The sequence below is a fragment of the Sorex araneus genome, chromosome X (assembly GCF_027595985.1).
Source record: "Sorex araneus isolate mSorAra2 chromosome X, mSorAra2.pri, whole genome shotgun sequence".
Classification (NCBI taxonomy): domain Eukaryota; kingdom Metazoa; phylum Chordata; class Mammalia; order Eulipotyphla; family Soricidae; genus Sorex; species Sorex araneus.
The window spans coordinates 153,936,198-153,948,518 of NC_073313.1; positions in this window are offsets into that span (position 1 = coordinate 153,936,198).

The following is a 12,321-nucleotide window of genomic DNA, read 5'->3' on the forward strand; positions in this document are numbered from 1 at the left end:
GTTGGTTCTGTCTGAGTCAGGATGGAGCCCCTGGGAACCCTGAACTGACTCCTCTCCAGGAGCTGAGGCTGGGCTGGGCTGTTTTCATCACTGTGGAGAGTCTTATTTGCATGTCCTCCTCCTCTATAAAATGTTATCTTTGAACTTGTAGAGAGAAGGGAGGATTCCAGAGCAGGTGGGGGGTTCTGTGGGTGCCTGTGACAAGGAAAAGATTCAGAAATTCTGCTATACCAGTATGCAATTATTATGTGATAACCAATTTAATTGATGTTTTTAATATTTATTTTATATAAATCCTGTAATGTGTACATTATTATTTCTATTTCATGATATAGTATGACACATTAAAGTTTAAATTATTTTTACAATATACTTAAAATACATTTTAAGAATTGGTCCCACTATCTACAGAAAAGGAATCCACTGAGCCACTCACTATTGCCAATGTTTTGGAAAGCAAGGGTTAAAATCGAATCACAGGAAAGTCAGAATGACCAGATAACAGAACGCTCAAGTCTAGAAATCCACTGAAGCAAGCTCTTGTGTCAGCTGTCTTTGTTCTTTCTCCCAGAGGAAACAACTCTGGGGTCAAAGGTATTTGTCTCGATTACCTAAGGCCCTTGGATGTGTAAGAGCTAAGCTCAGACAGACTAAGTTAAGAAAATTGACCTGAGGATGTCATTCTCCTGACAATTCCTGGTTCTAAGCAACAACTCTCAATGTGTTGGGCTTTTGGAGCTCTCAGTACACTAGGGTATTAGTCCCCTGAGCAACACCCTTTCTCTCTTCAGTCTGTCTGTCTGTTAATAGAGCATCCCACGTTTGGTCCTTGTTCACCAGGTTTGGTCCCCAGTAATTAGAGATGAAGAGGCAGCAGAAGGGACGGTTCCTTCCCTGCATGTGGTCAATCAGATTGACCCCTGCCCTTCACATGGTTTCCCATGCCCTCAAAAGAGGTGTCCCCTGAGCACAGAGTCAGGAGTATACCAAGAATGTCACAAATAACACAACCAAATCAATGACTGGGAGATAGTACAGTGATAGAGCACTTGCCTTGCACATGGCCGACCCAGGTTCGATTCCCTATATTCCATGTGGTTCCACAGGCACATTCAAGAGTAATTCCTGAGTACAGATCCAGGAAAAACCCTTGAATATCTCTTGGATTGGCCCAAAAAGCAAAATCAAACGAACAAGAATACAAAACCAACAACATAAAATATGGGCTAGACAACTGTCAAGAACTTTCCCCTTGTAATGAGAACAAATTTTGTTTATTCTAAACTTGTGCTATCCTGGAGTATGTTGGAGATCAGGGTGCATGGAGGTGCATGGAGTGTGACTCTTCACAGTAAATTTGGCTCCCTCTCTCCTTCTTACCATGTAAGCATTTGATAAATAATAAAACTTACAACAGGCCATGACCTAAACAGAATACTGATTATAGATCAGTAATATTTCATGAGTGATGACATAATGGACACTGGTGCAGTGATCGTCACACCTGAAACATTGGATGAACCCCTCACCCCAGTGTTTCCCCTTGGCCCATGTCATTCTTCCACTGATGCCTCACCTCTCCCTCATGCTCTCTGCAGTGCTTCCTCTTTGTGTAACTGTGTGTGTAGGGTGTGAAGACAGAGATTCACTCTCAATAGCCTTCTCCTCTAGGGATATATTGTGGGTTTTTACTCAGATCAAATGTCATCTTGGATTATTCTCAGTCCTGGACGTATAAAATAGGTCACACAAGTCTTAGAGAAGGAGGGAGAAAAATGAGGAAACACTGTTTTATATCTCACATGAGTATAAGCAGAAAGCTATGAAAATAATAACAAACAGGAAAGTACGGATTAATACTCCCCCTGCCAGGCGTTGGAGTCCTGGGGGCCTGGTGAGGTGAGTGTTGGGGACAGGGAGGACAGACCACAGGGAGGGGGTTGGGAGTGTGAGGGTGTCACTGAAAGTGGAGCTGCTCTGGGAGCGATGGGGAAGGGTCCTGGGAAAGACGCTGGAACTGGACATGGATGGGAGTTGGTGGGGTGATGGGGCTGAGTGTCTCTGTGTTGTGACAGAATATTGGCACGTGTGAGCTTCCAGTACATGGTGACCGTCTTTGCCCCTGGTGGGGCTGAGGCCTTTTCCGAGGTGGCTTCCGAGTGCCCTCTGGTGGTCGGCTGCGCCCCTGCAGCCCACTCCTGTGTTCTGGGGGGTCCTTCAGATTCCCCAATTCCGCCCAATGGATAGAGAAGCAAGTTTTCAGAACCATCGGGGACAGGAATGTGAGCACTGGGAAATGAGCCCAGACTGATTCACACCAGTTTCCCCACAGGGGTGTGTTCAGAGACAGCCCATGGAGAAGGGAATCCTTCCTGCTTCCATGTGGAGGTCACTCATGCCTGAGTGACCTCACAGAGCTGTGCCCTCACAGCTCACAGAGACCTTAGAGTAAGTCTGGTTTACAGAGAAAGGGCCGCCTGGGGAAGTCCTGCAAAGGGAGAGCAAAGGGCCACAGTACAAAGACAGAATTGCTAAAAAAGAAAAAATTAACTTGTGGAAATAAATGTCACTGTCAGTAGATTACTATGGGCAATTCATCGGCCAGTAGAATTTCCAAGTCCCACTAAGGATAAATATCCTGGAATATCGGCTGGGAATTTGACATCTTATGAAAATTTGAATGACAAATGTCTGTGAACAGAAATACAGCTTCTTATAATGTCTTTGAATTCAGTGTCTTTGAATATTATCTGTATATTTTCTTTTTTTTATTTAATGTAAGAGTACTGCTATTTATTTAGGCATTAGTTAAGCTAATTGAATTGGACATGAACTCCACTTTTCTTTTTTTTTTTTAAATTTTATTGAATCACCATGTGGAGGGTTACATAGTTCTCAGGATGATGTCAGTTATACAATACTCAAACACCCTTCCCTTCACCAGTGTCCATCTTCCATCACCAACCCCCCCAGTATACCTGCCGCCCCCTCCCACCTCCCCAGTCCCCACCCTTGTAAGTGATAAGTTTCACTTCGTTTACGCCTTATCTCGATTACATTCCATGTTTCAACACACAACTCACTACCGTTGTTGGGGTTTTCCCCAAAAAAGAAAAAGACAGTCCTATTGCCAAGGAGGCATTTGATAGTTCTCCATTGCTAAGAATATAGAGATATTAAGTCCCGCTGTTTGTTACATAACTTTTCTTTTTCCCCTTTGCCCCGCGCCACCGAGTTCACGCCTGTTTAGTAATCGCCACGCTGCCTGACAAAGGGAAAAAAAACCGAAAAGGATGGTTATTTCCCGTCATCAGCAGGCGTGGGGCTCTGGCTTAGTTGATAGACTAGTAGAGTGTCTGCAAGCAGTTTCTGGAACCGAAGGTCTTGCGCTGGTATTGGCTCCAGCTCGAGATTCCACCAGCGTCCCACTGTTCCATGTACATAATTTTTCCCCTTATATCCCATTCCCACGCCACCAGGTCTGTTTGCTTAATGGACATTACACTATGGTTGACGCCATGCCGCATTTCTTCCCGAGAAAGAAGAAAATTTCTTCTCAGCCAGAGTGGGGATATAGCTTAGTTCAGTCTAGAGAGATGGCTACCACTTTGATTGTCTTCAATATTTCAGCAACAGACTTACTATTGTTGTTAGGATCTCCCACAAAAGTCCGACCCATTAAAAAGGAACCATTACATATTGCTGATGCTAAGATGACATTAGTTTTGGGTTTCTGTATAAAGTCCAGGGAAAGTACAACCAGAAATAACATCACTACAAACTTTTACCCTTTTATGGTGCTCATAAGATGGAGAAACCTAGAGAGAGGCTCGACATCTCCATTTTGCGCTCAGAAAGCCGCGGACCCTGCGCTGTGCTCGGGAGGAAGGGGTTGAGAGAGAGAGGTTAAAAGAATTGGGGGATGCCCGGTTTCCACTGTTTCAGCCCGCTGTGGGTTCTCCGATCCCGTGCCGGAATTAGTTCAGTGGGCTGCTTGGAGTCCAAGGGCGCTTCCTTGGGCTCTTCCATCATGCTCGCTCCACAGCAGGGTCCAAAGGGCTGTATATTTTCTTCTCAAGAAAGTGTGACACTATCCGGGCCCTTCAGGTTCCAAACAGACTGAAATCAGATGCAGCAGGAATGAACGTTATTCCTGCCTCCTTCTGGACATCTCAGCTCATCTCCCTCTGTCTGGGGTTCGCAGCATGGGTGCACTGGGTCTCAGGGTGCAGAGTGAGAAGAAATTGATCACCTGATTTCCTGGTTCCCCGCGTGCACAGGGCACAGCATGTGATTAATTAATCATCGTTGATGTGTGTTTTTCAGATGATATTTTTATTGGTAATCAATGAGCATTATAGCTACCAGAATCAGTGTTTTACTTTAATCCAATTCAGTTGTGATGCCCACAGCATCTTCCTGACCTTAGACACTAGTGAGTAACTGGGACCCTTCCTGAAGGCCCTGCAGGGGGAGTGTACAGGAGTGAGCTTTGAGAATAGACCTGTCCTAAGAGTGAGTGATGGCAGGACAGGGACCCTGTGTGACCCCGCGGTCACTCTGAGTACAGTGTGGGTTAGTAACTATGCTGCTAGGATTCCCTTTGTGGGCCTGACCCCCTCCTGGTCCCTGTGCCCCTTTCAGTCCTGAGCGCCCTCTGGTGGCCCTGGAGACCCCTGCAGCCCAGCCTGTCTCAGCAGGTTTGTGTCTGGGCTAACCCTGACTTCCCCTCACTGTGATTCTCTCTAGCACAGTAATACACAGCTGTGTCCTCGGGGGTCACTGAGCTCAGCTGCAGGGAGAACTGGTTCCTGTTCGTGTCTTTGGTGATGGAGATGCGGCTCTTGAGGGATGGACTGTAGTAATTATTTCCATCCCAACATAGTGCCAGCAGTAATAATTGGCTGTGATGGAGAATCCGGAGACAGAGCAGGTGAGGGTGAGGGTCTGGGAGGGGGCCACCAGTCCTGGGCCCGACTCCTGCAGCTGCACCTGGGACAGGACACCTGGGGACAAAGAGAATCAGTCACTGTCAGTCCCTGAGTCACTCCCTCCCCTAGACCCTGCCACATCTGGGACACTCACCCAGGGGGGCTGTCACCAGGCAGAGGAGAAGACCCCACAGAATCATCTTCTTCTTGACCACAGCTCTGCCTTCCCCAGAGACTCAGCCCTGAGTGAGGAGACAGCTGTGAGCTCCACAGCCCAGAGTACATTTGAACTCAGAGCCTGAGAGGGATTTGCATGAGGTTACTCAGCCTGTTATAAGGGGAAAATTTTTTAACCTTGGATCTCCTTGTCTCATTGGGGAATTGAACTCACACAGCCTGCCTGGTGGATTGAGCACTTGCCAATGAAGCACATGGAAACAGGTCATAGGAGGGCTCCTTACTTATTTTATTAATCTGTCTTAGTCAAGTTAAAATAATCACAATCATTTGAACTTCAAGTTGCTAATGAAAAAGTTTGCATTGTTTATGTTTATTTTTTTAATATACCCACCATTTATCACTCTATCACTATCATCTCATTGCTCACTGTTTTGCTCGAGCAGGCACTAGTATAGTCCCCATTGTAAGACTTTTTGTTACTGTTTTGGCATATTGAATACGCCACGAGTAGCTTGCCAGGCTCTGCTGTGAGGGCGAGATACTCTCGGTAGCTTGCCAGGCTCTCCGAGAGGGGCGGAGGAATCGAACCTGTGTCGGCGGGGTGAAAGGCAAACGCCCTACCTGCTATGCTATAATTATAATCTTACTTAATTTGTTTCATATCAATCTCTCTCTAAAATAATATCCAAATGAAAACTACCGTTCCCAGTACTCATTTCTTTCCATAGGAAATTATGATAGTTGGATCTGATAACTGTTTGCCAACTACATAGTTAATAAGAAATTTCTGTTTAAATTTTGTTTATTATTTTTTTGTTGTTCTGAGGCCACACCTGGTGATGCTTGGTGGTAACTCTTAGCTTTGCACTCAAGAATTACTCCTGGCAATGGTTGTTTCATTCTGGGCAACACAAAAGGGGGCCAGGTGAAGCCCCTTCAGTCTAAACTGATCCATCCGCAGCAGCCGAGACTGTCTAGAACTCATGGCCACCGTGCTCAAAGCCACTCTCCACATGCTTGACGGGCCTCACTCAAGAGCCAGTCTGTCCCTGGACATGTCACACTTTACCCCACCAATATACCAAGAGTAGCACACCTCATTTGATGGGTTTAAAGTAGAAGGCACCCCATCTTAGTGTTAAATATAATTATATGTACATATTAATATACATATATAAAAATCTGTAAAAGCAGATAAGGCTCTACCTTTAACAACATGTTTCTAATGTCGTATACAAGGGCTTAATGGCTCCTGGGTGAAATACACCAATATTCACAAACTTTCCTCTAAGGAACTATTTTTGTCTCATTTTTGTGGATTATTCAGAAATAGAAATACAAAATAAATGATTTTAGTTCTGATTTGAGGGCAGGGGTTGGGATTCAGGACGGAAATATGGTAGAGGGAAGGTGGAATGGTGATGGGATTGATGTTTGAATATTAAATGTAATCAATTATTGTGAACAAATTTATAAAAATAAAATTAATTTATTTTAAAAGAATTACTCCTGGCAGTGGTTAGGGGGAACATACAGGACGCTGGGGAAGTCCCCTTTAGGGGAGGGCAAGAAAAGAGAACTACAGATTGTACTATCACTCTGGTTCTCTGATGTATGCATTTTGGAGTTGGGGTCTACCGTGCATTTTCACAGGGCAGACATTTGTTATAGACTACATTTAAACAAATACATATGCTTCTTTTAAATTTTTCATTGGATTTGTAGTTCTTCTAACTTTCAAAAAAAATCTACAACTGCCACGTCTCAATGTTTCCACTGAGGTCACTCTGCTTCTGTCCATATCTGCACATATTTCATCTCCATTGGAACTTGGGTGTTCCTGCTCAGGGTCCTGCTGTTCCCACCCTTGTCACCCTCCACTAGGGCCACAGTCAGTTCTGTTGCTCTGTCAGGTGCCTCCACCAGTGGGAATCATTTAATGATACTTAAGTGGAACAAGGATCCCGGGAGGAGTGGATTTCTGGAGATGACTTAAGGGTGTCTGACAGACCCTTTCCCCAAACCCCTTTGTCACTGCAGATCCCGGCACGAGCTCAGTCTGAACTGACCTGTTCATACTCAGTCACTGATGGAAACTGTCATCTGGGTCTCTCTCTCTCTCTCTCTCTCTCTCTCTCTCTCTCTTTTTCTCTCTGTCTCTGTCTCTCACTCTCCTTTCTTACTTTAAGCACTCTGATTTAGAAAGTTCTTTTCCATACAGTTGTTCCAGGTATTCAACATGCCAACACCATCCCACCACCAATCTGCTCTTCCCTCCACCAACGTCCCCAGTTTTCCACCCCTCCAGCAGGCACATTTTAATTGACTTTACACTGTTTGTTACAGCATCTGTCTCCTAATGGTGTTGCTACAGTCCTGGCCTGAGGATTTCCTGAGCTCTTAGTGCACTTGGGCCTTCTGTGGTAGTGTTTCCACTCATGAGCCCCGTGGGCTTCCACTCAATATTCCCATCTAATTTCCGCATTTCTCCTGGGCTGGCAGCCCTATGAAGTTTGGGGCTGTGGCACAGTTACAAAGGGAACGGCAGGCCTCAGGGTTTTGAGCTGGGACGCTCAGGTGCTGGTGATTCTCTGGCATCTCTGAGATCAATCCTGAAGATGAGCCATTTTCTAGCAGGGTGAGAGCCAGGTATGGGTGGGTTGAGTGCTGGGCCTTCGGTAGGGCAGGGACTCTGTCTGTTCTCCTCCTGCCCAGGATCAAAAGATCTCTGCTCAGGGGCATTTGGGCCTTCCTGGGATAAGTGAGTTGCCAATGTCTCTCCAAAATGCTGCCACATCAAGCAGATGGGGGTGTGAGACCCTGGTGTTGGCACAGTGATTGACAGGACTGACTCTCCTTCTGTCCCCCTGTCCCTAGTGGTCGCCAGAATTGGCATGGTATCCCCTGGGCATTGTAAGGTGAGATGGAAAGCAGAGATGCCCTCCACGGTGACACTGTCCTTGTTCCTCTCCACTCTGACCACAGAGCTACATGAGCTCAGTAGCCAGCGCTCCTGGAAGAGTGTTGGCACCAACCACATCAGAACCTCAAGAGAAGCCACCGCTGCGCTGGGTTGAGGGGACCTGGGGGGTCGGGAGGAAGGAGAATCTGAGATCAGTGGTGACATTTATCAAAGGAGAAATGGAACCGACGGACGCCCTCGCGTGGGACGTGGTAACTAGTAGCACTTTCCGTACAGAGCCGAAGTTTCTGTCTACATGTAGGAAACGCATGTCAGGAGGAGCAGCATGCAGGCTGGGGGAGAGAGAAATCAGTGAATTTTGTGTCTTGCTGCACTTGATGTGTAGTTGGAAATCCACAATGCTTGTCCCGTGCTGACCATAAGCACGAAACTAAATTCACCTTCTGTGCTGGGTGCAAACACGTTCTAGATTGTCGGTGAATGTAGGGAGCCAGAGCACATTGCGCATGTGCGCATGCGCATGATCGCGCATGCGCAACAACCACATTGCGCATGCGCGACAAACACATTGCGCATGCGCAACAATCACATTGCGCATGTGCAACGACCGCATTGCGCATGCGTGGCGAGAGCCAATAGAGCGCCACCTCATATGGGGTGATTGGTGAGAGCCAATAGAATGAGCGCCACCCTATGGGGTGATTGGCGAGAGCCAATAGAAGATGAGCACCACCTTAGAGGCGGGGCAACCAGGCTATATAAGGACTGCCATTACCCGGGTGGTTGTTCTTTCTCCTCATGAAGTTAATGGAATAAAATTGCTGCAGAAGGATCCTCAACCCGTGTCGTCTCACTCCTTGCTGGCGAAGGGAAATCGCGACGCGGGCCACGAACAACTGGTGCCGAAACCCGGGAATTTCATCTTGCACCGCAAGGAAGAACCCCTCCTTTTGGAGGGAGGATTCAGAACTGCAGGACGATTGCTCGGAGAGGCGTGCTGCGGACCACTGCCCAGCGTTGGTAAGAAAAGAATGCCCGTTTCCTGGTGGTGGGGAGCACTCTTTGTCCTCCTTATTTGGATTTGCCTTCTCTTTTGCTCTTGTGTCTTTACTATGGGCACTGAGGCGACTTGGAAGATGGTTCAAAATTGTTTGGAGGATGAGGCATGCTCCATAGTGGTCAGGGAAGGCCGGCAGGTGTTGGAAAAGGTCCAAGACAGTTTGTCAGAAACCGAGCAATCAGGAGGGCTGGGCGCGCGTATGAAAATACCCAGCAATAAGGAAAAAGGACTGCCCGGTGGGGGCAAGAAGTTAGAAATAAATAAGGAAAAAGGACTGCCCGGTGGGGGCAAGAAGTTAGAAATAAATAAGGAAAAAGGACTGCCCAGTGGGGGCAAGAAGTTAGAAATAAATAAGGAAAAAGGACTGCCCGGTGGGGGCAAGAAGTTAGAAATAAATAAGGAAAAAGGACTGCCCGGTGGGGGCAAGAAGTTAGAAATAAATAAGGAAAAAGGACTGCCCAGTGGGGGCAAGAAGTTAGAAATAAATAAGGATGAAATCAATGGGAAGGTGCTTTCGGGTTTGATTGACACTGGTGCAGATGTAACGATCATTGCCAAAAAAGACTGGCCAAAAGAGTGGCCCCTCACCCCCTCACTGACTCACCTTCAGGGTACAGGCCAATCCCAAAACCCTATGTTAAGTTTGTCCGCACTTGATTGGCGCACCGAGGAGGGCAAATCCGGGACTGTATGCCCTTATGTTCTGCCTGGGCTCCCTGTCAAACTCTGGGGCAGGGATATTCTCTCACAAATGGGCTTTTTACTAATTGACACCTAGGGCCCCCTTCCCATTGAAAAATTACAGGCCGCCAAGTTGTTACTGCAGGAACAGCCCGGCACCCCACCCCCATTTGCCTCTAGATTGCTAGCTTCTTATTAGAAAGAGCCCGATGTACATTGTAGCAACCCCATTGTCAGGGGGACAAGACCAAAGGTAATGTGGACTCCCGTAGGGCAGGTTTAAGAATTTCTGTGTGAATGTGGTGCGCGGGGTGCGCACCGGAATGAAAGAGGACCGGAATGAAAGAGGACCGGTCCGAATGAGTGCAGGAGTGTGATTTGTGCGAGTGCCTTTAGTATGTGTGTATATTTGTCTCATTATATTTCTCTTAGTTATGCTTATTATTATTAGCAGAGAAGTCAGGAAAATGCAAGATCATGTGGTTGAGTGTTTAATAATATCAGGAATGAAAAAGAGTGTCGCTAAGGTGGTTTATCCACCTCAGAAGTAATCTTGATCTTAAAATTGTAACATCTGACAACTTAGGTTTCAACAACTTTGTCATGGATTGTTTTGCCGGCTTATATCAACAAAAGCGCTTTCTTGACCCAATTTTAATAAGCAGGAAACTGGCTGGTCAGGCAGAGAAACGGGGAGCAATGTTCCCAATCGGCCGACAGGGCTTAACTTTGCCCTGGGGACTTGTTCCTTCCTTTCTCAGTCTATCAGTTTTTTCCCTGCCATTTCTGAAGGGTCAGATCGATAGATCAACTGCAGATGTGTGCACATGTACATGTGGTGTTTTTAGTGAACTTATTGTCTGTCTGTTTGTCTGTCTCTCTATGTGGAACACTTGAGTGCTGGAGCCAGAGTGGGAATCAGTGGTAAAAATTAGGCCTGGGGAAAACAGGATCATCTCAAGAGATCAGGGTGATATGCAGTTCAGCAATTTAAAGGATCTATATGATTTTGGAACCTGTTAGACCAGGTTTAAACAAAGATTTCTAATTAGAATATGGCACCTACAACGAAATTGAAATTTTTAGTCTAAATTTTTTATTGGAAGAACATTAATAGTTATTACCAATTGAAATTCTTTTGAATTCCAGTATCTGTACTATCTAGAAACAGCTACAGAACTAGAGCCAGAAATCTAAAAGTGAATTGGGAATTCAGAGTGCAAGGTTTATCTTATAAGCCTCTGCTAATTTTAATGAGGAATTTAGCTGTTTTTCAAACAACAAAGGTACAGAAACCCTCAAAATAAACAAAGTTACTTGTGTTTCCGTAGACATTTGATAGTCAAAATTTTTTTTTATGCTATTATCGAAGTTTGGTTAAAAAAAAATATATATATATACATATATATATATATAAATACCCGAAGGGCTCTTTCTGTGTTTGACAGCATGCTTGTATTGTGGAATTGATAAAGTTAGAAAGCTCATGATTTGAACTAAGGTACAAAAACTGTTGAACTTAAGCCAAAGAAGATTTACTCATGTTTCATGAAAATTGATGGTTTAAAGGTCTTATGCTGTTGTGTCAATGTACTTATACATCTGCATTGGATTATTAGAATGTGAGCTGAAATAATTGTAGTAAAAACAGGTTCGAAGAGTAATGGTTTAGTTAAAACATGAGTTTTTTGGAGTTCTAATATTGGTTGCAAAACTTGTCCTACCAGTGTTTTATTTGATTTGAGATAAAAAAAAAAATTTTTTTTTTAAGCTACTTAGCTCAGGGTCATAAGGAGTGAGAGTTTTTAAAGATTTCCGAGTCTGCAGAATGCTCCAGGGGGAACCCCTGAGAGGGATTCTCTCTTTTCTTCTTACAGAGAACATGCGGCTCGTCGTCCGGTGCCGACCCTGCGGGTTTGCAATGATGATCCTGCTGCTGACTGTGCAACCGACGGAGGCCGGATTGGGCCGGCTGGCTGACCCTACACGCCTCCTACAACAGCTGTATGGGACCCCGTGCAACTGTCAGGGAGGACAATCTTCGGTGACTCCAACGAGCTACACGAAAACCGTGGACTGTGGGACTCTGACTATATATCTCGTCACGCAGCCCAGTGCTCGAGGCGGACTGACCCAGTTTTGGCAGTGCGTGCCCAAGCCTACTTTTATAAATAAGGGGGATCCCTGTCCTCAAAACTGTCAAGTGGTAGACCAGATGAATGCCATGTGTTATACCAGCTATTCTGAATGTACCCTAGGAGGAAAGAGGTATTTTACTGCAAAGCCCCATATGTCCTACGTGGAAACCGCTTGATGCTATGTTGGTTGATTGCATTTCTGATTTTGTCTTGATGGTTGTATTTTTTGATTGTTGTTTTGATTATTTGCTTTTACCTGGGTTATAGCTGACTGCTGCCTGGTGCCCCAATTCTCTGGCGGGGGCTCGGACTCGTTGGGCTCCCGCTATCCCTCTCTATCTTGCGCTCATGGCTCCTGCTCTGGGAGCAGCCCTTGCACGCTCGGAGCCACAAGGGCTCATTGCACAA